Consider the following 23,570-nt stretch of genomic DNA (forward strand, 5'->3'; position numbering starts at 1 on the left):
GCATGTTAAACCATAGCTGAAATCTCTCCGGGTTCCCCATGATCATGTCTAATGACTAAGGATACAGTTTCTGGGGTGCATTTGGACCAGGTCTTGCAGTATTCAATATTAATATTGCAAAATAAAGGGGCAGATTTATCAAAGGTCCAGGTGAATTTTCGAATGAAAAAAATTAGAATTTCGAGATATCTACTGTCTCTTTAAAAATTCGACTGCCACCATTTGCCATCTAAAACCTGCCAAATTGCTGTTTTAGCCTATGGGGGACCTCCTAAAACCTACTTGGAGGCAATTGGTGGACTTCAATTGGATGTGCTATTAATTCAATTCGTACGATTCGAATTCAGCCGAATACAAACCTATTTGATCGGCCAAAAAAACATTTACAATTTCCCCACTGATTAAATTGGCAGGAGCATGGGTGGCCCTTGAGAGTAAAGGGAAATGGTGGTTGTTTTGAAAAATGTTACAGAAAAAAATGCGACCAGTCCTGCATTTTGCGAGAAATTGGAAAGGCCTGAGAGATTAGAAAGAAAATGTAGAAACAGCCGTAATAAAACAAAGGTTTCTTTAGTAAAACCATTAACAAAGGAAATAAAAAGGCTACTACAGGGATGACATTGCTTTCTGAAGAACTTGAATCATTATGGGATAGACTGGTGCAAATTCCTTGCCATCTCTGGCTTTCACAAACTGCACATAGGCCTCTAGTGCTCCCCTGAAAAACAAACAATATAAATATTAGTTGTGCATTGAAAAGTTTCACCTGAACCACAATTCAAAGTAGCAATGTTATTAAATTATTAATACAAAGTCCATATTTGATCCTATTCTCTGTGTTTTAGTGCAGCCCAATGCTTGTGCTTCAGTCTATAGGATTAGAGGTAATGTTACAGTTCTACATATGCAGAGCTACTTATATGCATTGCTGTATTTTGTTTTTATTTTAACTAAAGTGGACAAATGTTACATAAGTGATGTAACCCATAGCAGCCATCAATTAGCTCTGATTATTCTACTGAAATAACTTAGCATGAAATCATTGCCTTGGACGACTTACAGCACTGGTGGCCTAACAGATATTGCAGTTAAATACAGATTTGCAGAATTCATTTTACCAATGGGCACTAAAGATTTTGTTATGGGGTATAAAGGGGTAGTTAACTTTACAAATATCATGTCAACTGCTTTTTAATAGTTCCCCAGATATAAAACAGACAAGCGTTTTTACCTGCGCTCCCCTGCTTTCCGGTTTCATGCGTTCAGCCGCAGGGGAGCTCAGGAGTAGATGCAATGAATTCTTGTCAATGTGGCTGTACTCACACAGATGCATGTAAGCGCTGAATGCAGGTTGGGACACAGCATGTTGCATTTTTCCTGCGTTTGGCACTTATATGGTTGCAGGTAAAAACTAGGGATGCACCGAATCCAGGATTCGGTTCGGGATTCGGCCTTTTTTCAGCAGGATTCGGATTCGGCCAAATCCTTCTGCCAGGCCGAACCGAATCCGAACCCTAATTTGCATATGCAAATTAGGGGCGGGGAGGGAAATCACGTGACTTTTTGTCAGAAAACATTTTTCCCCTTCCCGTCCGTAATTTGCATATGCAAATTAGGGTTTGGATTCGGTTCGGTATTCGGCCGAATCTTTCACGAAGGATTCGGGGGTTCGGCCGAATCCAAAATAGTGGATTCGGTGCATCCCTAGTAAAAACGCTTGTCTGTGAGAGCCCTTAGATTCAATTCACCCAGGTTTGGATTTGCTCAGATTTAACCCTTAGGGCTATTCCACACGGGGAGATAGCCACGCGTTTGCGGTCGCGGCGACAAAGCGCCGCGCCAGTCGCCGGGACCGGCGCAGGCGACAGTTTTGTATGGGCGCCTATGTAAAAACGCCTGTGCTAACCACACGAGGCGATGCGCTTTTCAACAGTCGCCTGAAAATGCCTCGCCAGGCTTTTTCAGGCGACTGTTGAAAAGCGCATCGCCTCGTGTGGTTAGCACAGGCGTTTTTACATAGGCGCCCATACAAAACTGTCGCCTGCGCCGGTCGCGGCGACTGGCGCGGCGCTTTGTCGCCGCGACCGCAAACGCGTGGCTATCTCCCCGTGTGGACTAGCCCTTAAGTGCCACGATAGTAGATTCTACAATCTGTAGTCTTCAAATAGGAGAGAGACTTGTAAAGCCACTCCTTCATTCCCCAGCCCCTCAGCAACAAGCAGAGTGGGGGAATAAGTGGCCCCTGAGGCAGCAGCAGACACCGCACGGACCCCCCAGCACCACCCACCCACTAGATCCTGCATCGCCTCTGACCTCCACCTTCCTTCTGTCTGTCTCCTGCCTGACAGATCTGCAGCCTGCTATTCCAGCTTAGTGTCGTACACACACATTTTTGTGGCATTGGGGGGTTTCACACATTAACGCCAAAAGATCCTGGAACAGCAGGTTTACTTCAGGAAACCATATCTTTTTGAAAAGTACACATTCTACTGAATCTAAACTGGGTAACCATGTCTTTCTACTCCTAGTTATCAAACATCAAAGCTGTTCTGAACTTAATGAATTTATGAAAATTCTGAAAAATCCCCTCAAAACTTTCATTTTGCAAGTTTGTATTTCCCATAAAGCATAAGATACCAAGAAAAACATCCTAAATATGATTGCCAGGGGTCCACTGAACAGTTTGATGCCCATTGTGCATAGGATTACCAAAGTAGAGAGTAGAAATATATGCTACGAAATTCTCTCTACTCTGCCAAATTAAATACTGCATATAAGGTAAAAGTGGCAAATGAGTGAGTCAACCCCATAAAACCTAATATTTTCAGAACAACAAAGCAACACTAAAGTTAGCGTTTTTTTGTGTAAAAATTATATAAAACTTGCATTTGCCCCATTATATGTAATGTGCTAACATAAAACATGAACGCCAGGGTCTACTAAATAGTTTGATGCCCAATATGCAAAGATTTACCAAACTATGTGGCATACAGAAACCCACAAATCCAAATAGTACATATGAATTTTCACGTATGACACTGTTGACTACTACAATACAAGCACCTGGTATGTGTATTATGTGCCATAAGACCCACTAACAGTATCGGAGACCCTAGAAAACCATATATTTTCCGAAAGTACACATTCTGCCGAAACTAAAACGGGTAAATATGTCTTTCTACTGCAAACTACAAAGCCATGCTAAACAGCAGCTTTTATGAAATTACTGAAATTTGTCACATAACTTGCACGTTACCCCATTATATGCCCCAGATTTCATAAGGTACCAACATAAAACTTCGTAAATATGAACGCCAGGGGTCTACTGAACACAATGATGCCCAATATGCATAGATTTACCAAAGTATGTGATGCCGAGACCCCCCAGATGGATATATAGCAGACAAAATTTTCATGGGCAAAAACCGAAGAAACAAAAGAGCAGAACGCAATAAAATCACTATAATCCATTAAAAACACTAAAATAAATTTTCTCTAGTCGGCCCTACTGTCAGTGCAGAAGTTAGGGGGTTTTGTCTTCATCACCTCTGGAGGCAGGACAGAAGAATTAATGCCTCTTGGCCCCTCCTACCTCTCCACCTCTAATACTCTAGTTCTTTTGTCCTGCCTTGGAGGTGAAGGACAGTCAAGTCATTCTTATCATTTTATTTTCATTTTATTTTAGGTTATTTCTCAATTATCGATTACAGGAACATACAGGATACAAGTACACGCAGAGCTATCTAACCAGAAACCCACCCCAGGGTTTAAGCAAGGAATGCTTACACTTAAACACAGGGTTAAAGCCCCATAGGAGGTGTGGCTATAAAAAAATATGCCTTGGGAACAAAACCTAACAGGGACACAGAATCCTCAGCCAATTCCACCAGCACCCCCACAATTGGGGGAATTTTTACAGTGGATCATGAAACTCCACAAGTTCCAACAGGTGGGAGGGGTAAAAGGCATAAAGCTCGGGCCCCTGAATCCTCATTTTCAGAATTAGAAGAGGTTCTAGACTCAGAGGAGGACAGGCTCCCTCCTCTAGAATCAGAATTATCAGAACATGGCCACTCAACCACTAGTTCTGAGTCCGATGACAACTCTCCTACTGTTGCAAATCCAGACATTTCCAAGAGACTGCTCAGAGAAATTCTACAGACCTTAGAAATTAAGGACGAGACTGTTACTCTATCCAAAACTGATAAACTGCTAAGAGTACAGAAAAAAGCTAAGCAGACCTTCCCGATCTTTAATGCTATCACTCAAACAATTGAAGCTGAGTGGGCCCAGTTGGAAAGATGTGTTGGACATGTTTTTTCAAAACATATTCAGTGCCCGAGGACCACCAAAAGAAATGGGATAAAGCTCTCAAAGTAGATTCAGCGGTCGCTCGACTATCCAAACAAACCTCATTATCCTCAGAGGAGGCCACGTTTAGGGAACCATTAGATCGTCGAATGGAGACTACATTAAAAAGAGCGTATGTCCAGGCGGCAGCAATACTTTGCCCAGCTGCGGCATCTGCAGGCCTGTCATGCAAGGCTAGACACTGGCCACAGGAGCTAGCACGACACCCACCTTCCTCCCAACAACAACTCGAAACGGAGGTTGACAGGTTAAACACAACATTAGGTTTTCTAGCTGATGCAGCTATGGAGGTAGTCAAGTTGGCAGCCAAAACAACAGCAAACATAGTGGTGGCTCTTAGGGCACTGTGGCTATGGCACTGGTCAAGCGACACAGCTTCTAAATTGAGATTACTATCTCTAAAATTCACAGGGGACTCCTTGTTCGGCCCGGACCTCAACAGATTATAGCAGAGGTCACAGGGTGTAAAAACACCCTGTGACGACAGAACGACAGAAATTTGAGACTTCTACCAGAGGTTAACTAAGGAGAAACTGGACATCACAGAGTAGACCGTTTAGGTCCTTTTGCTCCAACTTCAGAACCGCAACGTCCGACCAGGGCAACAAACCCACTAGACCACCCTGGCACCAACAGGGTCGCACAAATAAAAAGCCAAACAACCCCAAACCCAGCTCCGCCTGACTGCGGGCGGCAACAGGGGCCACAACAGATAGGGGGCAGATTGCAGAGATACCTGGGGGAATGGCAAACTCATGTATCAGACTCTTGGGTCCTAAGCATAATTCAACAGGGATACAGAATCCCCTTAACTCCCAGACTACCACAAAGAAGATTTCTTCCATCTTCCACTGCACCACACAAGGAGCAGCATCTTCACCAGGCAGTGCTCACACTCTTACACACTGGAAATGTCTATATTACACCAGAGTCCCACAAGTTCAATGGTTTTTATTCCAACCTCCTTCTGGTGCGGAAGAAGGACGGCAGCTTCAGACCAGTACTCAATCTCAAACCTCTAAATCCATTAGTCGCAAACAAAAAGTTCAAAACGGAATCTGTACGAACGGTAATCGCAGTCATGGAACCAGGGTTCTTAATGACATGAATAGATCTCCAGGATGCTTACCTGCACATCCCAATCTACCCAGAGTCTCAACGCTTCCTGCGTTTCGACATCGCCAATGCACACTATCAATTTACAGCATTGCCCTTTGGGCTTTGTACTGCTCCACGTATCTTTACCAAAGTCCTCTCTCCAATAGTGGCCTACCTCAGGTCTCTGAGGATCCACATAATCCCTCTCAATGACCTTTTGATCATAGCTCCATCAGCCACACAGGCAATGAAAGACACATCTACGTGCCTCCATGTCCTAAACCAGCACGGCTGGTTAATCAACTGCCACAAAAGCAACCTCAACAGTCTGTTCTTAGGTCTCCAGTTCGATTCACTCAATCAGAAGGTGTATCTTCCACCAGACAAAATACAGACAGTGATCACTACCACTCAGTCATTCCTTACCAGGGTGATAGTTTCGGCAGAGGACTGCCTTTGCCTGCTAGGGTTCATGGTTTCTGCCCTCGAAGCAATTCCATTTGCCAGGTTCCACATCAGATCTCTCCAAAACAATTTCCTAAGATATTGGAACAAGAATCACAGGGACCTGTAACAGCAAATACCTGTAGACCCAACCACTAGTGAGAGCCTAAGATGGTGGACAGTATCAACCAATCTACAGCAGGGTTGGAGCTGGGCAACTGCTTCTTGGGAGGTAGTGACCACAGACGCCAGCCTCAGAGGCTGGGGAGCGGTGTACAAACACCACACTCTACAGGGATTATGAACACCAGAGGAAGCCTCCTTACCCATCAATATATTGGAACTTCGGGCGATTGCCCTAGCCCTAAAGGGTTGGTCAACAATACTACAGGATCGACCAATACGGATTCAGTCAACAAACAGGGCGGAACACGCAGCAAGATCTCCATGCAGGAAGTGTCGCAAATCCTCACCTGGGCCGAACGTGCAGCACCCAATATCTCTGCAGTTTTCATCCCAGGGGTCCAAAACTGTAAAGCAGACTACCTCAGCAGAACTAAAGTCGACCAAGGGGAATGGTCATTAAACAACGAGGTGTTTGCCCAACTAACATACAGGTTGGGTACCCCAGACGTAGACATGTTAGCCTCCAGAGAAATCCACAAGGTTCACCTGTACTGCTCCAGGACCAGAGACCCGGGAGCAGCATTCATAGACGCACTAGTCACTCCCTGGAACTTCAGACTAGTATACGCATTTCCACCGCTAGCCATACTACCCAGAGTAATCAGGAACATCAAACTGAGCGATGCCGCAATGATTCTGGTAGCACCAGATTGGCCCAACAGGGCATGGTACACAGATCTCATTCACTTGTCCATAGCAAGACCCTGGCGACTACCAAACCGTCTAGACTTTCTCAGGGCCCTCTCAAGCACCCAAACCTATCTCTACTCTGTTTAACAGCCTGGCTATTGAGACCACATGGTGGACCCAACAAGGGTGCTCCCGATCAGCGGTAGATATTCTACTGGGGGCACGCAAAACATCGACAGCAAAACTCTACCATAAGGTGTGGAGAACTTTCCTCATCTGGTGCGACCAAAACCATACCTCTTGGCAAAACATACCTACACAACTATTCATTGAGTTTCTCACTGATGGTTTTCACAAGGGGTTAGGGTTACGCACTCTAAAGACTCAGGATTCAGCCCTATCGGTTTTAACACATAAGCGCTGGGCAGAGGACTCCACAGTCCAACAATTCTTCAAAGGGGTGACCAGAATCAGACCACCACTAAGAGAACCACTGCCAGCCTGGGACTTACCTTTAGTGTTAGATGCACTACAGCACCCACCATTCTAACCTCTCACAGCATGCAACCTCAAGTGGCTTTCCCTCAAGGTGACCTTTCTCATAACAATAACTTCAGCTAGACGAGTTTCTGATATTGCAGCATTTTCATGTAGGGAACCATGGCTAGTCAAACATCAAGACAAGGTGGTCTTTCGTACCACTCCCACTTTTCTACCTAAGGTGGTATCTGACTATCATTTGAACCAGGATATCATTTTGCCATCCTTTTGCCCTCATCCACAGAATGATGTAGAGTCACGATTACATAAACTGGATGTAGTAAGAGCCTCGAAGATATATCTCAAATGATCAGCTTCATATCGAGCTTCAGACATGCTCCTATTCAAATAATCATATAGGAAAGGCTATTTCCAATAGCACACTGGTTAGTAGGGACTATAAATATAGCCTATGATAAAAAGCAGAGACCCAGACCATTTGCAGTTATGCTCACTCAACCAGAGCACAGAGCACATCCTGGGCCCTTCAAAATTTAGCAACACCAGCACAGATTTGCTCAGCAGCCACCTTGGCTTCACCCAATACTTTTGTAAAATTTTACAAGTTAAATGTTTTTGCTTCTCAATCTGCATTTTTTGGACAAAAAGTGCTTCAGGCTGCAGTAGCACAATAAACAGTTCTTTTTTATTGCCCACCCAGTTTAAGGGACAGCTTTGTTACGTCCCCTTACGTCTGCACTGACAGTAGGGCCGACTAGAGAAAAAGGAATTTTGTACTCATCGAAAAATCCTTTTCTAGTAGGCCCGAACTGTCAGTGCAGTAAGTCCCACCCAGGCTGATTTAGTATGGGCCAAGGGACCTCTTTGTCGCTATACTTTCTGCCTTTTGTCTCTTAACCTTCCTTCTACCTTTACTGTCTCTTAACCTTCCTTCTACCTTTACTGTCTCCACCAACTGAGTTTTCCAAACGAAACGAGTATTAGAGGTGGAGTCGGCACATATAACCGGTAGGAGGGGCCAAGAGCCATTCATTCTTCTGTCCTGCCTCCAGAGGTGATGAAGACAAAACCCCTTAACGTCTGCACTGACAGTTCGGGCCTACTAGAAAAGGATTTTTCGGTGAGTACAAAATTCCTTTTTTTTTTTCTAGCCTAGTGTAATATATATAATTTGTCAGTGGACTGACAAACCAACTAACAGTACATGCATATCTGTCAGGATCATGTGACTAGTATGCAGATATGCATTAAATTTTGAATAATTTTTGGTAACATGTTATTTGGTAGGGACAAGACCAGTGAGTGTTGCTAGGACGTTTGGCCGACTGCAGAATCAAAATAAAGAAGTTTTAAAATATTGTCAGTATCCCTTTAAATGACACCCATAATGACACCCAGCAACTATTCAAACATCTTTTTTCAAATCTCCTGTAAGTCATTCACTGACTGCTGCTTGTGGATCTGGGAAATAAACTTTATTTACAGTGATATAATCCTGGATTTCTATATGGAAACAAAGAAATGGTTATATAATATAAGGTGCATGAAATAAGGAATGACATTAATTGATTAGAAGCAGCCGGTCTTTCTCCAATGGGTGATCATCCAGCCACTGGGAGTATCGGGCAATGGACCATTCTGCTCTCTGGGAAATAAAAGAGGCCAAAAGAAGATTGAATAAGAAAATCTCACACATTAGTGCTTAGGACTCTCGTAGCACTTAAAGGACACGGACAAGTTTATTTGCTGGGCTGGTGCTCCTGTTTCTAGAAAATGTCACTGGCCTGTGGTAAAAACCCGCCTAAGTACTTTGCTTTCTCCCAGTATCCCAGGCACCCCTAGCCCAGATTTATGTTTGTGCAAGTGCAGTAGAGTGAACCCCTCGAATTTTAAATTGTGAGCATGCGCAATCCCCAATAGCCTATGCACTGAAGGTTTACAGGTAAGAAAATGGCAGCAAAGCACTTGGTTTTTCCAAGGGCCGGAGCAGTTTTTTTCTAGAAAGAAGCAACAGCCTGTGGATAAACTTATGCCCACTCCTCCCCAAGTGAAAAAGATTGCTGACATTTTGGCACCCTCAGTGAAATAAGCTTTGCATGTTATTTACAGAGCAGAGATATAAAGGTGGATTAATAGCAGAAAGAGATTTATTTGTACTCTCTTGGTTCATAATTCACATCCTCTTAAAATAAAGTTGTATTCAGAATAATAGCAGTCCGACATCACTAACCTGATCAATCACTGTTTTTGGTAGGAATTATATTTCTATATTTATTTATGTATTTATATTTCTATATTTATTTATATATTTCTAAATAATTTACTAGTAGGTGTAGTAGAGTAATAGAAAACAGACAGTCATGACATGCATGCTGCTGCTTCTGTGTAATTGGATCATTAATTGAGGCTTGTTCCAAATAATAGCAGTGTGGAGTTCAATTAGTGAGGTCATTAATTCTGTGAAAAAACAAGTGTCAATTACAGCTCTTATTTAGGGCTCTTACAGACGAGCGTTTTTAGCTGCGCTCCCCTGCATTCCGGTTTCATGCGTTCAGACGCAGGGGAGCGCAGGAGTAGACGCACTGAAATCTTTTCAATGTGGCTGTACTCACACAGGTGCATGTAAGCGACGAACGCAGGAAAAATGCAACATGCTGCGTTCCAACCTGTGTTTGGCGCTTACATGTGTCTGTGTGAGTACAGCCCCATATTCATTCCTATGGGATTTTTAGAATCATATTTATCAATGGAGTTCATAAATATGCTTTTTCTTCCCCATAGGAATGAATAAATAGTTAGGGGTTTTTCTGAGGGGAGTTCTAATCTCACACTTTGATAAAGCTACCCCTAAATATAAAATTCAATGGGACTGATGGGCAGGATTGTTAATCTAACACTACACTTTGCATGAGAAAAAACATGGCTGCCTCCGTCACAAGGTGCTACATGTGCATGATATGAGAAGTGAAAAAGTGAACATAAAAATTAATAAAAAAGGAGAAACTGAATAGTGCAACTCTGAGTTGGTGCAGCAGGGATTTCAAGTCTGGGAGGGGGGCCTTGTGAAAAGGAACTGCAGAATGACACTGTAGGGGATGATGTCTCCCACAGAAGAGCTGCTTGCGATATGCTCACTGGTCTGGAACAGCAAAGGCCTGCAACAAGTATTAAGCATATATTACTCATATAAGTAAATGAAAATAGTACATTATTAAAGACATACTACAAACCAAAAAATAAAACTATTTTTTGTGTGACCAAAGTTTCTGAAATTTCCCCTTGTTTTCCGACCCAACAGTTCTCATTTCTCCTCGAGTAAAAAAGCAGCAATCCAAAGTTCAAATAGGTCAGCGCTAATCAAAGCTCACCACGTGTGTTTGCTTAAGGTGGGTACTTACAGACGTTCAAATTATTTTGTGCATATCAAAACTTGTAGAATGAAAAGCTTTGCATTCTACAAGTTTTGATATGCACAAAATAATTTGAACGTTTGTAAGTACCCACCTTAAGCAAACACACGTGGTGAAGTGTAAAGATTTAATTGCACAAAAGGTTAATTGAAACCATATGAGGTTTTGGAATTATAACTCTCTAACTAAATACTACACTATATTATCTATTTTTTTCCTCTTTTTCTCCATATTTTTTCACCCTGAGCTTTGATTAGCGCTAACCTATTTGAACTGTGGATTATTAAAGACATGTTATATTTTATATATATATATAAATAAATATATATAAATACACAAATATCCTTATTTTCAAATGTAGGAACATCAACACTGCTGAGAATATTGTCCCTCAGGCGCAGAAACGAAATCCAGCCTGTAAATATGACCTGTTAACCGTTTGCCTCGTACATATTGTCCTAGTGAAGAGAATAAGCACCAAAGAGAGCACAACTGGGCCCAATAGGGCATTTACATGCTAAATAGTCACGACTATTAGAGTCTGTTGGCAATTCAGACAGAATATGTTGCCATAAGATCAGTGAAATGTATGCACAGTGTGTGTCCTGGCACATCTCTAGCAGATTGATAGCAATGTCTTTGCTGCAGCTTTTTCCCATCAACAGAACAAAGTGGTAACATCTGACAATGGAGCTGTAACACAACTCCCAGCATGCACAGCAAGATGTAGGACTGCTCTTGAATATAAATCTCTCTCTAAAACACAGCATATACACGGATATAAATGATTTGGGGTACACAGGCATAGCTGAGATTAGGGAAAAGACCCAGTTGATTGAGAGGCAGAACTGTTCAGACACATGAGAGGTTCTGATGAGCAGCTAATTACATTACACCTACAGGACCAGATAAACAGAACTTAATTATGTCTTAATGTTTGTACCTGTCACACCGGCATGTCAGATTATTCGCACAGTGACAATTCTATAATAGGAGGTGAAAGATCTATTAATTATTAATAATAAGGGCCATATGCACAAAGCATTTCAGATGGCAAAACATGTCCAGTAACAGACAGGTGGTTACACAGAATGCTGTGTGTGAATATTTGGGTCCAATAAAGAAGGACAATGTCCTTTTGCAAGTATTTCATAAGGGAAACGACAAGGCCTCCAATAGTCAAAGATTTATTTGCCAAAATAATATAAGGTACATGTACTTATGGCTGAGGGCAAAACCACACTCCTTAGTGCTTATTATACAGCACTTGCATGCAGGGCATTCCTACACTGGGCACCTCACGTTGATCCCATATCTTTAATCCAGTGCTGTGCAACATCCTAAGTAAGGAGGCCACATTCTGTTTAGGTCTGGTTCTGCCCAAAGCACTGGACCTCAGCCTGTCCCCTTTTCCTGGAGATTGATACATGAGCAGGTAACCCCTTTCTCTCCACTCAGCTCTGCAACTGGATTTCACAGCAAGTATCCAGCGGCAGGCTGGGGGAATTTTTCTTTTTACCCACAGGCAACTATATGATAGAAACAGTGCTGCTTGGAGGGACCATGTGACCAGGGAAGGTTTCTGCTGTTGGATCATAACTTTTAAGTCACTCTAAAACAACTGATGTTTTTAATCACTTTAGGCTTTTCTGTGCTTTCTACTCTTCAACGTTTTTATCTTCCCTTGGCACCTCGGCTTCCCATCTTCTTATGTTTCCTTTACTCTTATGGTTACAACTTCCCTTTACTCTTACATCCAACGACCTTTCCATGTAATGTCCCCACCTCTTCTCTCCCTTGTTTTACTACAAAAAGTGGTATTTAGATACAATAGGACTGTTTTGTTGTGTTCAGGAGAAGCAAATAAACCCTTTCAATGTAGAACAAAATATATTTACTCCCTGCACAGCTGCCTCATGTATAGGAGCGGTTAGGAAGCCAACAGTTACATGTGAGAAAGGGCAACATGCTACATGGGATTAACATGTGCACTAAACATGTTAAAAACGAAGTCCTTGGTATTTAAGTGTATGTAAATAGTAGGCAGTACCAATAGGTGTAAAACATGGGTAAAATGTGAGCCACAGATTACTTAAATGGAATGTTAAATGTTTCTGTAAGTAGCTCACACTGCTGCAATAACAAATGCAATAATCACACATGGCTGCTGATGTTTATTTTGGCAGAGAAGCTGAATGGTGCAAATAAATATACACTGCATGCATTGGCGCTTCCCACCAGTTTAACAATGGAAATTGTAAGGGAGCTGCTGGGTAGAAACATTACCATGAAATGTAATAAATGATTCAGGAGATTTTGACACCTACATGGATTTCAAGAATATAATATGCACAGTGTTAAAACAGTCCAAATGACTATTTATTATTTGATTCTCTTACAAAAATACTTTGTATAACATTTCATTTCTAACTTCACTCTCTCCGACATGTTCAATGGTCACCCTTTAAAGTAAAAAGAGGTGACTGGTACTTTACCCTTGGTGGAGTATTTTGAGTATCCCGTTAAAGGGCAGCCTGCACGGTTTATTTATAGTGGAGGATTCAAGCAAATTTGATACTGTTAATTAAATTTGAAACTAGAGAACACTTTAATTAGCAGTAATTGACTTTTATCAAGAAGGTGATTAATATTCTGTACAGAGCAGATCCGGCAGAACAAAAGCAAGGAAGGGCCATAAACATCTTCCCCCAAATACACCCCCCAACAGGAGTGTACCTACACCTCCTACTTCTACTTCTGCTTCACTGATGGTCCTTAAGGGGTTCAATTTCCTACAGCACACAAGCCCATATCATAAATGAACCCCCAGAGGCTCTCAGATGTTGCTCACACCAGCACAGACTGGCCGTCTACAGGTATATTTCTGTTTTATTAAATATTATTGCAACCTAGAGGTCATTATACTATAAATTTTGTATTGAGGGTGCAAACAAAACTGAAAGACTCTGAGAATAGAACATAGTACATCTTATTTAGGAGAGTAAAAAAGTACCTATTGTAGAGACCTACAGTCCAAAACTTCAAAAACTTAATCCACACTGCACTATTATTTCCCAGAATTCCAGTGCAAACCACAGTGCCCCCTGCTGGAGGTGCAAAGTCATGTTCTAGGTAGCAAGTAGCATGCCTTTATGGACACGTTGTGCAAAGATGCAATGACCAGAATGCATTGCAGCCATTGCTACCCAAACAGACACATAACTGCATACAGCTACAAAATATAACACACAATGCATGGGATGTAATGTTTGCTTGTACAAAGTTTTAAAAAGATTTCTTAAAAAAACGTCTGCAACTCTCCTGCATAAAGGAGACACAGCCAGTTCCATCTGGAAAATAAAAACAGGTTTTCCACTTATAGAACAACGGACTTAAGAGTCTGGCTGTCTAGGAAAGGTCACAAAACAGGCAAACAAACACCGTATTCCCCTAAAACTGGATTTTTAATAATGATCATAACACCAACCAAATTCCAAAATGGAAAGTAGATCAATCCCTCAATCAGATTATCTATCCATCTGCCAAGCAGATATATCTTGTACAGGCTCAGTTATTAGCAGACACAATGGGAAGATTTGTATTTTTTTTTTTAAATAAAAAGTAATTCCATAAATAGAAAACTATATAGAAACATTACAAAGCAAACTTTCTGTGCACAAACTGTGATCAAAAAGGTTTCCAGGACCAGGATCTAGTCAAGAAATGTGAAAAGTGAGTAGTCATACTGCTAAATGACCTTGGGCTTCTGAGAGATAATGATCTTGACCACAGATGTGTTTTCATAGCAGTGTTTCCATTTTCCTTTGGTGTGCAGTTGCAGGTTTTTCACATCCCTTAGTTTTGGACCTGTGTCTTCTACACAGAGTCCACCAGTTGGACACAGTTCATATTATAATGTAGACCATTCTGGATGTGGCACAGCTGAAGGAGTCTGCTTGTAGGAGACTGTCCTTATATAGCATTGGTTGTAATTCTTTAGCTATTCTTCCTAGTTTTTGAAGTTTTGGACTGTAGGTCACTACAATAGGTACTTGATTGCATTCCTGGTGCTGTATGTATCGGAGGAGATTCTTCCTTCGTATCCTTGTGGCTCTGTGAATGTGATTATCAGTTACTGTTGCATTCTCCCTCTTATTTGAGAAAATCCTCTTTAGTAAATAAAGATGCAGTTTGAGTTTGATTTGGTATGAAATTTGGTCCATCTGTCTTCTGGTAAGATGATAACTGTATCGCTTGAACTTTAATTTGAGCAGAGGGGTCCGTGAAATTGATCTCTTTGAGATGATAATTTATACTGAGGTGGAACTAACTGAAATATTGATGGAATTTGGAAGTTGGGTTCAGGGACAGTCCAGACCACAAGGATGTGACCAATGTAGCAGAAATGCACCGAAGGTTTAAGAAAGCAGGTGCACAGGAGGTTTTGCCATGAACATATTTGCATATTGTGGCAGAGTTTTACTTCCCATAGCTATCCCTGTTTTCTGTAATTAAACGTGCCAAATGTGAAATAATAATTGTGACTTAGAATGGATTCAAGTTGCAGTACAGACTGCGCAGGTATGTTGTTAGTCTCCCAAAATTCGTGGCAGGCTATTAGACCATCTTATTGTGCAGACACAAAAACATTATTTACAATGCCATATTAATGCAATGTATGAACACATTATAATAGGAAGGATCAGACATTGTATATACACAGTTTGCAAGCTGGTACCAGTATTTAATGTATGTTAACTAATGAAAAAAACGTGGTTGCAAAGGAGAGCTGGAGGTGCTGGATGAGAAATAGAATGCCACTGGCATTGCTGAAACATGACTAAATGAGTCACATGACTGGGGAGTATATTTTATGTTAAGCAGTACTTAAAACTATTCATATAATGGATGAATTCTGGTGGAAAATAAGAGGGCTGTAGGCCTGATGGGTTTAATTTTTTAAAAAGCAAAAGCAAATTAGGAGTATTCTATAGAAAGAGGAAGGGCTGTTAATTTCAGGCAAGTTTTAGTAATGAGAGATTTTTAGTACCCAGATATTGACTGGAGCAAAGGTATGTGTAGGGCAGTTAAATGTAGCAAATGTATAAACTTGTTACATGATAATATTATGTCACAGGTTGTTGAGGTGCCAACCAGAAATCATGCTATAATGGATCCAATGATCCCTAATAATTGAAAACCTTTAGCAAATGTGCTAGTAATTGAACCCCTGGGTAATAGTGACCATAATGTTATTTCATTTAAAGGAAAACTATATCCACAAACACTTAATACTTAAGCAACAGATAGTTAATATCATATTAAGTGGCATATTAAAGAATCTTACCAAACTGGTATATATATTTAAGTAAATATTACCTTTTTACATCTCTTGCCTTGATCCACCATTTCGTGATGGTCTGTGTGCTGTCTCAGAGATCACCTGACTCCAACTGTAACAGGAAGAAGTGAGGAAGCAAAAGACACAACTCTGTCTGTTAATTGGCTCATGTGACCTTACATGTAAATTTTGTCTGTGTGGACCATGAATCCTATGATCCCAGGGGGCAGCCCTTATTTTTTAAAATGGCAGTTTTCTTCATGCTATATTTACATGAACAAAAGTTTTACATATGAGCTGTTTTATGCAATTTATAGAGACCTACATTGTTTGGAGGGGGGGGTATAGCTTTCCTTTATTGCATGAGATAAATGCCAAAGAAACCCAATTGTTTTTTTTATAGTGACCTAGGTGGGAAGTTGGACAGTGGGAGTGATTTTTTGGATTTTGTCAAAGTGTTTAATACAGTGCCACATATGAAACTGGTTAGGGGAGGCTACTGTTAATAATGTATCCCTGTTTGCAGATGACACAAAACTATGTAGCCCAGTTAATTCCATCCAGGATGTTGCATCCTTGGAGCAGGATCTTGACAAAATGGCAGTCTGGGCAGCTAAATGTTACATGAGATTCATTGTTGATAAATATAAAGTCATGCACCTGGGATGTAAAAATATGAAAGCCACTTATACCCTTATTGCACTAGGCAAATCCGTGATTGAGAAGGAGGGTGGTCCCATTTGAAAAACAGTTTTGGTCTTAACTACTCAAATGGGATATTATTGAATTAGAAAGCGTCTAAAGAAGGGAACTCAGTATGGGGTAAGATATGAGAACTATGTATAAACATATAAAGGGATCATTTAATACATTTCTGATGCTTTATTTACCATTAGGTAACACATATGGGTATCAAAAGAGATTAGATGAAAGGAGGCTAAATATTTGGAAGGGTTTTTTTTTTACAGTGTGAGATGTGAAGTTGTGGAATTCTCCCCCTGAAGTGGTTGTACTTGTAGATACATTAGACAGCTCAAGAAAGGGTTGGACATCTTTTTAACAAGCAAACTTGTAAACAGACTCTATTATATAATAATTTATAATAATATTTAAAATTATTGTTGGAACAATTACACTGGTAGTTCCAAAAATAGTAAAGCTAGGAAGTGTTCCTTTTTGATCTCTATGCTGGGTCCTATGTTGTCCTATGTTCACTGCTTTCGGCCCCAATTAAGCTTTAATACTTGGTAACCTCTCCTGCTGCCCCATCTGAAAATATTCCATTTCCATTGCATTCTGCATTGTATCCAGTTCTGTATGTATATGATGTACACACTGAACAATATATATGGGTGCTTTTTAATTATGTTAATAAACGTCACCATCAAATTTGGCATATAGTAGGCCAAACCCAAGAAGGCTGCTGCTCCTCCAAAGGCACAGAAAACAGAGACTGGGGACACAAAGTGAAGCGTGAATTTTTGATAACTGTGTACTTCTGGTGACTGTACAGTTTGAAATACTATTTTTTATCAAGTTTTATAACCATGCAGAATTTGTTTTACTTTTTATTTTTAAGCTTTGTTGGCATATAATGCTTGTGTGTAATCTAGAGAGAGGGGAGATAGTAGTAGGAATGTAAATGGTCTCTTTACCACCTGAGGTAATGGCTGCTTTGTCTTTTGTTTTGGCATCTTATTTAGGAAGAGGGAAAGTAGTTTTTACCAAGTTCTAAACCATAAAAAGGGGTGTGGCCATTTTTTCCCTATTATTTGGCGGTACTTCAACTGTGAAGAGCCAAGCCCGATTTAAAAAGGTTTTATGAATTATTTTAGTAACTAGCGGACTAATGAGTTATGAAGTTGTTTTACTATGTTGTACCTTGTTGTCCTGCCTGATTTGCAATGACTTTTGGGGGGTTGATCTTAAATAAAGCTGGAATATGACTCAAGCACTGCGTATCTTGACAGTGCTATATAAATAAATGATGATGATATAGTATCACAGCAGTATCAAAAAGCCTTAGCTGCTTAATTGCTCTTCCCCATTCCTTGTTCATATTTAGTAGATTTGTTTTGATATGATCTATTTTTCAAAAATCCAAGCAACTAAAATGAAACTTCTATTTAGCTGATGTACTTATACATTATTTGCAATAATTTCTCACCTGTGCAAAATCAGCAGCCAGTCTCATTTTTCCACCTTCCCCAAGTGGTCTTAACAGATTTGCATTGCGAATAAAGAATTCAATGGCTCTTTGAGCAATTGCTTCTGTGTTGTGTTGCCAAAGTCCAAACAGTCAAAGTGTCGAAAGTAGTCACTCATAACTCGTGCAATAAACCCTTGCAATTCTTTCATATACAAAGAGCATGGCATGTCTGGTTTTCCTGAGTTTGACAGGTTTCTGAAAAATATGAAGCACATAATGGGTCGAAATCTAAAAACTATTGTAAAGTGCAATTCTTAAGAACTGTAATGGTTCAGATTCCCACCTAAAGCCAATTTAAAGATCTATTATACAACCTAGAATTTGGCAGAAAAGTTTGATACAGTTGTGTTCAGAATAATAGCAGTCAGACTGTGGATCACTAACCTGATCAGTCACTGTTTTTGAGAAATTATACTTCTACATGGCAAATAATTTACTAGTAGGTGTAGTAGAGTAAAAGAAAACCAAAAGACCCAGCTGCCATGACATGTATGCTGTTGAGTCTGTGTAATTGAATCATTAATTGAGACGTGTTCAACATAATAGTAGCTTGTTCCAAATAATAGCAGTGTAGACTTCAATTAGTGAGGTCATTCATTCTGTGAAAAAACAGGTGTCAATTACTGCCCTTATTTAAGGAAGGGAGGCAGCAAATGTGCATGCTGGTTATAGTACATTTCTCTGAGCAACATCTTGGTTCCAGAGCAACAAGATTGACATTATGGAGTGGCCAGTGCAATCCCCGGACCTTAATCTAAAATGCTGTTTGTGAGGCAAAACCAAGAGATGCAGAAGAATTGTGGAATGTAACAGGTGGAAGAAGTTGGTGGATTTGATGTTGGTTTTATCTGCAAATGTAAACTTCAATTTGAGGTATCTGCACCCTAAGAGAAACTATAATACTGAACTGTTGTATCTATCATTGCATGACCATTTCTCTCTTTCAATTATTGCAAATAAAACTGAAGTTATAAAAAAATATTAGTTCAGCGATTCAAAGAAAAGAAAAATCTTGAAACATTTTTCAGTTTATACAGTGAATGTTTGAGTCTGTAAAGCAGACAATGCTATTTTTTTTTTTTGAACAACGTAATTTCCCCTTTTCTTCACTTTCTGTAAAGGAATCAGGCCCGGACTGGCAATGTATCTGTTCGGGAAAATGCCCGAGGGGCCGCTCAATATTTTATTCAAGTGGGCCGCTCCTGATCTCCTTTTAGAAATTGAATCTGGAGGGCTCTCGGACCGCTCCTCCACCACATCTCCCACTGTGGCTCCGCCCCTTCTACTACTCTGTTCTCATGCTGCCGTGCTGTTTGCAGGCCCTCCCTGCCATCAGGGGAGGACAGCTGAACGAACTTTACTAATGTGGTAAGAAAGGGAGTCTTTTATCATTCATACTGATATAACTATTCTATCTCTTTCTTGTATGAAACTTTATAGACCCAAGACGGCATGTTTTCTCTATAACTCCACTAATACTCTGAAAAGCTCCTTCGACTGTTAATACTAACTTCTGTCCCTGGACTTTTCTTTCTCCCCAGTTGTCCATGTGTCTAACTGCTGCTTCCCTTCATATGTCCTTTTGCTACTTCAAATTTAACATAGCTAAAACCAAACTCCTTTTTTTTTCTCTCTAGCATAAATCTTATTGCTGCTTTTTCTTTATCAGGGCCTCCACTATTATTTCATGTAACCAGGTTTTCTGACATGGAGTCATATGTTTCTGTTCTCTCCTTCACCTCATATGTACAGTCTCTTAGATTATACATCCTAATAACATTGCCAAAGCACATCTCCTTCTTACTTGCACTCAGTCTCTCTGCACTCTCTATCTGTCCACCAATAAAGTTTTTTTTAACTTTTATGGGGGGCCCCTAACCACCAATTGTTTTTTTTTTAACTTGTATGGGGGGTCCCTGGCAACCAATGGGTTTTTAGTGTTTGTTTTAGCGCCCATGTTTGTGTGGCTTTTTTTTACTGTGGTTTCGGGTCAGGGACTGTCATCTAGATTATGTAGGTACCCAGCAGAATGAAATGTAAAAAAGAACGTGGCTACATGGGGAATTTTTTTGTGAGTAAACAGTAGCAAGTGAGAAAAGTTTTCATTTGAAATCCATTAAAACAAAGTCACTAAATGGCTTCATTTAGGTCTGTGCCAGTTTAACAGAACAATTTCAGTTCATTCTGGAATACCTTTACAGCACATGATTAGCTACCTGATCACCAGGTTTAGCTAAATTAATGTTACCAATAAAAATATACTTTCTGTAATATTTTTTTATATTTCTATTATATTCAAACCATATTCATCTCTTCCCACTACTGAAAGCTTTGGTTGAGCTGCAGAAAGCAAGCATTTGTTTATGCTTATAAATTTTTGAAGTTTTACCCCAATATAGGAGTGGATGTGTACAAGTCAGAACATCCCGTGTTTACACGTGGGCTGCTTTGATTTTTTTGCCCGGGCTGCTTTTTACCCCCAGTCCGGCCCTGAAAGGAATAACAGAAATTTAACACATTTTTCTTGATGTTTTGATTTGGAATAGAATGTGCAGTGTTCCCAATGCATTTGTGTGGAAATAAAAGCTATTATAAGGATTTTGAGCTTTATTCACCTTTTAAACAGACCATTATTATTCTGAACACTGCATATAAAATGTATTTATTGGAATATTTGAAAGGGTAGTTATAAATCCAAAAAATGAATACATTTGTATATAGTGAATACTGCGTAGAAGCAAATTCGGCTGACATGAGTTTCAATCAGAATTGCTCTCCCAAGTATGATGGTGTTTGGCCAGTCTTCCATGCAAATCTTGTCATTCACCCAAAATGGTTTAAATTAATGAAAATTTAATTTTAAACAACTTAGAATTAACGTCCTATTTAAATGCATTTAAGGCATTGAGAGGTTTGTAATTGTTGATATCTGGGTTTGTAATTTCTGATATCTGGCTCTGACTATTAACCGTGTGAAACAAGTCAGTTCTCCTTGAGGTCTGCTATTCAGCTAGCTTCTGGTATACTCGTTCAAGTGTGTCAAAGTCTTTTACATGTTAAAATAATTTTGAAACTATTGATAATTGTATATATTGGAAAATTGCTTAGAATTGGATTTTCTCATACAAAAGACTCCTCTAAACTTATGTACTTGATTAATGGCTATATATATTAAATAATAAACACTCCAGCAGCACTGCGAAAAGGTGAAATCATGTTTTTATTTGTTCCATCAAAAAGGCGACGTTTCGGACTATTCAAGGGCTGCAATAGCCTGAAACGTCGCCTTATTGATGGCACGAATAAAAATCTGATTTCCTCTTTTCAGGGTGCTGCTAGAGTGTTCAGTATATAGTATATCCTACCCTGTGCAGAGGGGTATGCAGCTTTGCCCCTGATGATTCAAAAAGCATACCCACGCGTAATTGTAGCACTGTGATTATTTTTGGCTATATATATTACATTACGTTTGTAGAAATAATAGTTTAGCCTCGACAACCCATTTTAGGAAGTAAAGAGAGCTTTTATGTGCCATGCTCCTTCAGTGTCTTAAAGGAACAGTTCAGTGTAAAAATAAAAACTGGGTAAATAGTCTGTGCAAAATAAAAATGTTTCTAATGTATTTAATTAGCCAAAAATGTAATGTATAAAGGCTGGAGTGACTGATGTCTAACATAACATAACTGAACACTACTTCCTGCTTTTCAGCTCTTTAACTCTGAGTTAGTCAGCGACTTGAAGGGGGGCCACATGAGACATAACTGTTCAGTGAGTTTGCAATTGATTCTTACCATTCAGCTCAGATTCAAAAGCAAACAGTTGTGACCCATGTGCCCCCCCCCAAGTCACCGATTGGTTACTGCCTGGAAACCAATCAGTGGAAACCAAGAGAGCTGCAAAGTAGGAAGTAGTGTTCTGGCTATTATGTTAGACATCCAGTCACTCCAGCCTTTATATATTACATTTTTGTCCAATTAACTATATTGCATTTTTTTTATTTTGCACAGCCTATCTATTTACACAGTTTTTATTTTTATACTGAACAATTCCTTTAATGATTTTTGAGTGTGCTTTAAGGTATTCAACATGCCAAATTATTTATATGGTTTCTGAATCCTTTCAAGTTCCCCTCAGACTCCTGATTATGCCTTTGCTTTGAAAACCACTATATGGAAGAGTGAGTCTGCCAATTTATGTATAGTGTTATATTTTAATAAATATAGGCCAACCAACTCACTGTGCTGTTTAAAGTGAAGAATATTTTTAAGGAATTTTTCAGTATAAAATTAGACTGGATGTCTAATATAGCCAGAACACTATTTCCTGCTTTGCAGCTCTTGGTTTCCACTGATTGGTTACCAAGCAGGAAGTTCTATTCTGTTATGACATCCAGTCACTTTATAGATTCAATTTTTGGCTAGCTAACCATATCAGAAACATTTTTATTCTTTACATTCTATTTTCCCAGTTTTTATTTTTATTTTTATGCTGAACTGTTCCTTTAATGTCTGCATGTTTTGCATTTATTACTGTATCCTGAAGCTTTAATTTATCAACACAGACTCAATACCCAGTAGTCAATAAATGTCAAAATTAGTTCTTGGCTACACCAGTCACTAACCTTGAGCAATGTATGCCTAGGACATGCTGTTTGCAAGAAATCCCACAAAAACATGTATTAAAAATATACAATAGTTTTGTCTAGACTCTTAAATGCAATGGCACAGGGGGAAAGTTCCAGAGCCATATTATTCACATTCAGAGCACAATTTCCACCCCTATACTTGGAATTTAACTTCCACTGATTAAAAGTTGAGCTTTGGAATCCCCAATGTAGTATTGGGAAGAAGTCACAGAATAGTTGGTATGTAACCAGTCTTCTGTGGCGCTTTCTCCACAGAGGTCGATGCTATAAAGCAAATTTGTATGAAAATGAACAAACATAGTTATAATGATTGCCTCTACAGAGTCAGCAACAGAATTCAGTAATGGCTGGACAGCATTTCCCATAAGGTTAAAAATTATCTGAAAGTTAACAGCTTGACATGAGTTACATTTTAACACACTTTTTATCTCTTCATTAAATAAGGCATTTGTGTTCATGAGCTCCTGGAGGCAATGGCATTACTAGATATTACTGGGCCCAACAGCAAATTATTTTTCAGGCCCCCAACATTTACCAATATTTATTAAGGCCTCATGGGGCCTGGCCCCCCCTGCAGCCGCAGGGTCTGCTTCCTCACGCCCCTGCCTGGAGGCAAAAGTATTCATTTTTAAATATTGGCAGGTTTCTGCTATATGTGATGTGATCACAAATAAAAAATCATGATAAAGATGTTGCTGCAATTCTCACAAATCGTGGGAAAACCCACTATTTGAA

General features: G+C 39.9%; 1 pseudogene; it reads right to left on the minus strand.

The window, feature by feature from the left end:
* Positions 1-557: 557 nt before the first annotated feature.
* The window catches only part of LOC108712348, a 115,723-nt pseudogene continuing 92,710 nt past the window's right edge, over positions 558-23,570 (minus strand).

Source organism: Xenopus laevis, chromosome 3S (assembly GCF_017654675.1).
Source record: "Xenopus laevis strain J_2021 chromosome 3S, Xenopus_laevis_v10.1, whole genome shotgun sequence".
Lineage (NCBI taxonomy): Eukaryota > Metazoa > Chordata > Amphibia > Anura > Pipidae > Xenopus > Xenopus laevis.